The sequence below is a fragment of the Echinops telfairi genome, unplaced genomic scaffold, assembly GCF_000313985.2.
Source record: "Echinops telfairi isolate 266 unplaced genomic scaffold, ASM31398v2 ScPeMD7_4225;HRSCAF=4972, whole genome shotgun sequence".
NCBI lineage: Eukaryota > Metazoa > Chordata > Mammalia > Afrosoricida > Tenrecidae > Echinops > Echinops telfairi.
Window position 1 is genome coordinate 9,810,767 of NW_022108124.1, and position 6,032 is coordinate 9,816,798.

General features: G+C 37.6%; 1 non-coding gene across 1 annotated transcript; it reads right to left on the bottom strand.

Annotated features, from left to right (window-relative positions):
* Positions 1 to 4,981: 4,981 nt before the first annotated feature.
* LOC115871274 lies at positions 4,982 to 5,088 on the bottom strand. Its single transcript, XR_004047204.1, has one exon. It is a non-coding gene; the product is annotated as a U6 spliceosomal RNA (small nuclear RNA).
* Between the last annotated feature and the right edge of the window lie 944 nt (positions 5,089 to 6,032).

Genomic DNA, 6,032 nt, shown 5'->3' on the forward strand with positions numbered 1-6,032 from the left:
CATCAGGCTGTGTCCTGACTGACAGGCTGAATACTACCTCTACATTTTTTATATATCTTCAAGTTGACATGAAATTATGTAATGACCACAAATAGGACAAACATCCGGAAGATCCTAATAGGGTTCACTACCAAGAACTTCTTGGGTTAGAATTCAAGCCTGCTTCTTGATTTACCATAAAGGTGATGCTGGAGAAATTATTTAATCTCTCTAAGTCAGTGTCCACAATGGTAATAATTTACCACAAATTACAGAATTCAGTGTGTGTGCCTGCCTATCAGGTACATATGTCCTATGTCATATAAGTCAATTGGATGATTAATGGACTTCAGTGTTCTTTTACATTCTTTTTTTTTAATTTAGATGTTCAATATCTGAGCTATATCCCTTACCTGAATGCAAGACTCATCTGTCAGAACAGATGAGTCCAACAGCATTACAAAAGCAGTGTCAGGGCTCCCTTAACATAGTTTGGCTCTCTAGCATATGGGGTAAAGAAAATTTAGTTTTGCACTTTTTAATCTATTAATATCAATTATGTGACATATATAAAGCACATGATAGCAATATATGTTATGAAATGCTGTCAGAGAACATGTCAAAAATAATTTTGGCCTGGAAAAGTACTGAAATGGAGCTAACAGTCATTTAGCTCAAGCACAAAACATTTTGAATAATGTCACATGACCACATCTTTGTAAGCAACTTAGTTTTATGATCAAAGTGCCAGACAGAAATAATCATAAAAATTAGTTCTAAATAACTAATGAAAATAATTGACATGGTATGTATGTAAATCAATTATATGTTGGGAGATATCTGTCCAAAATAATAACCTTCATTTCAGTATAGAGTCTTAATCACTATTTATGGCAGTATTAATTAAACAGATTAATTACCTATCTACTGGAATATAAGCTGACCCGAATATCAGCCGAGGCACCTAATTTTACCACAAAAACTGCATTAAAAATGTGGTGAACAAATGCACAAATGTGCTTGACACAGTGAATGTATGTAAGTATTGTGATAAGAGTTGTACGAGTCCCCAATAAAATGATTTGTTTTTAAATGTGCTGAAAAACTCGGCATATACACGAGTATATATACTATCTATGAAGGCAATGCCCAGACTCCCCCAAATTAAAACATATATATTATTATAAAACTAGAGCACACAATACATTCTATTAAAATCAACACAACTCCATGTATCTCCGAGGTGAAATATGCCTTCGAGGGTTGTTAATGGCTGTGATCTTTTGGAAGTAGATCCTCTAGCCTTTCATCCAAGGCAATTCTGGGTGAATCTGAACGTCCCACCTCTCCATTAGCAGCCCGACTCTTAACTTTTGGCCAGCTAGAGAGTTCAATGAGGGCATAGGAGGACATATAGCTTTCATACATGAGGGGTTACCACCGCCACCCCAAAATGGAAAAAAAAGCTCCGTTAGTACACGTTTCCCGCTAGGCAAGCATCCAGCTACTTGCTCTGAGTTCGTGCAGCAGTGGCATCACCTGGGAAGGTTCTCTCTGGTCACAGGCAATGTGTTTGTAAAAGCAGTTTCACTCAAACCTCATTTAATTTTTTTAAAATCATTTTATTCGGGGCTCTTAAACCTCTTATCACAATCCATACATTCATCCAGTGTGTCAAGCACTTTTGCACATACGCCATCATCATTTTCAAAGCATTCTCCTCCCACTTGAGCCCCTGATATCAGCTCCCCATTTCTTTCCCTCTCTCCCCCAACCGCCCTCCCCCACAAACCCGATAAGTTATAGATGATTATTTTCCATAACTTACATTGTCCGCCATCGCCCCTCACCCACTTTTCTATTGTTCATCCCCCTGAGAGGGGGTTATAGGTTGATCCTTGTAATCGATTCCTCCTTTCTCCCCCACCCTCCCAGAATCCTTCTGTTATCTTGACTCTCATTGTTGACCCTTGGGGGTTTATCTATCCTGAATTCCCTGTGTTGTGGGCTCTTGTCTGAAGAAGTGTGCATGTTCTGGTCTAATCTGATTTGTAAGGTTGACGTGAGGTCACGGTAGTAGGGGAAGGAAGCACCAAAGAAGTAGAGGAAAGTTGAGTGCTTCAACTGAACCCTGACTGGCTCAAGCAACCATTCAGGAGGCTGAAAGAACACCAGCCAGACTGAATCCCAAGAAGAAATCACCAAGACACATAATAGTTAAATTATCCAACTATAAGGAAAAGGAGAAAATCTTAAGAGCAGCTTATTTCATTTTCAATGTCTGATTTAAGAGAACAGTGTTCACCTGTGAAATTTTGTTTCCTGCTCAGGAAAAGTGTCTCAGAAACTTATCATGTTGAACACAGCTTACAAGGACAGTGCTACAGGAAAAACTCTAGTGTACATACAAGTGGTTTTCTTGTTTCAAAAAGGTGAAATGTCAATTGATGACAAACCTCCTTCTGAACGTCCATCAACTTCCTGAGTAGATGAAAACATCAATCCTAGTGCATTTGGAGTTTGTTCCAGCAAGTCAGACTGTTAATCAAGCTTTCTATTTAGAGATTCCGAAAAGATTGCATAACAGTGTGTGCCAAACAAGGCCTGATTTGTGGCAGACAAGGGACTAGTTTTGCCACCAAGATAATTCACCTGCTTACACAGCCATCTCAGTGTGACAGTTCTTGTCAAAAGAGAGCAGGCCTCTCTTGCCCCACACATCTGACTCACCTGAACTCACTCTGTGGGACTTCTTTTTGTTTCTTTGTATGAAGAGGGACATAAACAGACAGTGATTTGACATAGAAAAAGGGAGGTGAAGAAATAAGGAGGCCCTGTCAGCCATCCAAACAGATGTGTTTGAATGATTTTCCAAGAATGGAATGACAGATTTGACAAATGTGTCACGTATAATAGAGAGTACTTGGAAGGTGATAAGGTTGTATTGAGAAAAGAAACAAACAAAAAACCCATAGCTTTGAAAAAATTTCAGGGTGTGTTTTTTTTTTTGTTGTTAACTATTCGTACTCTTATGTTAAGGTTCAGTCTCAGCCTCCAAAATAAATGGTGGAAGTGCCTTATAAATGGAATTGATATCCTGATGGGAGAAGAGAATTCAAGATTGATGTGAGGTGTTGGTAATACCCTTTCAGGAAATTTTATATGGACTTGTTCTGTCTTGAGAGCTTTGGAATCAATATAAAAGTCTAGCATCTTTTGATCTCACTTTATGAAATAGCCTTTAATCATTCCATCAAGGATACAAAATTATAGGTTTCCATATATAGAAATCATACATAAAATTCAAATAAAATTTCCCAGTCTTCAAATATTCACAGACCATTAGTTCTCAGCTTTGCTTCTCTGAGTACACCATATGCACATTAATTTTCTATTACATAGAGCTGACTGCACAGGGCAGTATAATGGAATGAGGCTGTATACATGGACATGAAATGCCTTACATACATGTGACAGTAAATATCGCTTTTCTAATAGATATTTTGTTGTTGTTAGGAATTGTTAGGTGCCGTTGAGAATATTTAATACTATATAATTGCCATTGAGAATATTTAATACTATATACTTGTTTAAAAGGTTGAGTTCTTACTTTTTTTTGTATTTTCATTTAAGTTAAAATTAAAAAACCATAAGGGATAGTACATAGGGGAATAGATAAATTACTTGTAGCTTCTTTACAGATACATTCATGAAAACAGGACCACAATAAAAAGCTTTCTTCCAAAGTTGGTAGAGAGGATCAAGAAAGGAAAACTAATTTACATACTTAAGTCTCACTCATTTGCCCTCAAATAATTCTATGTAAGACAAAATGGTATTCTATTTCCCAGTGGGGTTTTTCTAAGTTATGTATAATATTACCGCCTTTAATATAATGGCATGAAACTATTTTGTACAGGCATTTCACTAAAGTGAGCCTGAAAACTCTTTGTAGTTTCATAAGCCTTTGGTCCCTGTTGCTGTTTCTGGATGCCTTTGATTATGTTCCAGCTTATAAAAACTCTATGTAGAACAAAACAAAATGTTTCTCCTCCTGTTCAAGGCGATATGTATTTAATCGCATTGCTGAAGCCACAGTGTGAATTCGCCTTGTTGAGGGTCTTCCTCTTTTTTGCTGAACCTCTACTTTACCAAAAGTGAGCTCCTTCTCCTGAATCTGTCTGCCCCTGGTCTCTGTTAAGAGGTCCAAGTAAATCAAAGATTTTTGTTTTGCTTTTTTAATTGTGGTATTATAAAGTGAAATTGCTGGAATTTGTATGCATTAATAGGACAGAGGAATTGAGACAGTGAACAGGTCAAACTGGATCAGTGACATCCAAAGTTAGGCTGCCATCCTGAATCTAGGATCCTCCCATCTTGTCACATATATAACCCCAATCCCTCCCCTTCCTTTTACGTGGATACCCCTAGATCACCCCCCTCCCATTACTGTATTACCCTATAGCACAGCCCTTTCCTGTGATGTAAATACTCACCTGTAATTAGGGGGGCTTGCACGTCCCCAGAAAATATAAAAGCCTTGGTTAGCAATAAATCTCTCTCTTTCTCTCTCTAAAAAAAAAACAACAAAAAAAATACCTCGGGGGAACCTGTGGGTTATGCCTTGGGTTGCTAACAGAGAGGTTGATGGTTCAACATTACCAGCTATTCTATGGGAGAAAGAAGCGGTTTTCTGCTCTCATAAAGATTTACAATCTCAGAAACCCTATGTAGGGCTACTGTGAGTCAGAATCAACTAGTCGCAGTGGGTTTAACACGGCGATGCTCTTGCAATATTATCTTTGGGTTATATCCTCACATACTAGAATAAAGGATGAGAACTATTGATCTAGATTCTAGAATTGGAAAAAAATTTAAGTGTATTTTGAGTATGCATTTTACATATGGAGTCTTGTAACTTGCAGTACTGTGTAGCAAGGTAATGGAATAATTAAAAGCCATTTCATGAAGGGAGGTAAACTATTTTATTATTATTATTTTTAAAAATATGGAACGCTTCATGAATTTACGTGTCATCCTTGTGCAGAGGCCATGCTAATCTTCTCAGTATCGTTCCAATTTTAGTATATGTGCTGCCGAAGCAAGCACGAGGTAAATTATTTTATTGTATTTTTCTGTAAATTTTACATGATATCTTTTCTTCTAGTAAATGTGTCTACTCATAATCCAAAATGGCGGGGGGGGGGGGCAGGGGGAGTCTGTAACATTTCCAGTGCAAATAGAGCCAACATATACATTTCCAGCACTATTTCTGACTGCATATTTTATTTTTATAATAATCATAGAGGCTAGATCATCTAAAGAAGGATGTGGTATCAAGGTTGGAAGAATGTTCATTAGCCACATAAAATATGCCAATAATGCAAACTTGCTGATGAAGAATAGACTTCAGTACCGGGACGGATTATGCTTCAATGTAAAGACAACAACCCCCCCACACGTCTAACAATAAACAATATCTTGATGAATTCACAAAAGTTTGAAGTCAGCAGAGGTTTTGTTTTACTTGGATCCCTGATTAAAGTTCATGGAGCAGCAGTCAAGAAATTAAATGACATATTGCAGTGGGCAAATCTGCTGCCAAAGGCCTCTGTAAAATGTTAAAAAGCAAAGATGTCACTTTGAGTCCTTTGGTACACCTGACCCAAGCCATGTTGCTTTCAGGTGTTTCATATACATGTAAAATCTGGCACTGAATAAGGCAGACCAAAGAAGAATTGACGCTTTTAAATGGTGGTGTTGGAAAATTATGAATAGACCATGAACTGCCAGGATAATGAACAAATCCGTCTTGGAAGAAGTGCAACCAGATCACTCCTTGGTAGCACAAATGGTGAAACTTTAGCTCACGTACTTTGGACATATTTTCAAGTGACCGGACCCTGGGGAAGGACATCATATGGTAAATTTTATGGTAATAGAAAGAGATAGATTCTCAATGAGTTAGATCGACATAACTGCAACAGTCGGTTGGCTCAAACTTAAAAATAATTGTGAGGATGAGCAGGGCCCAGAAGTGTTCTTTGTGCTGT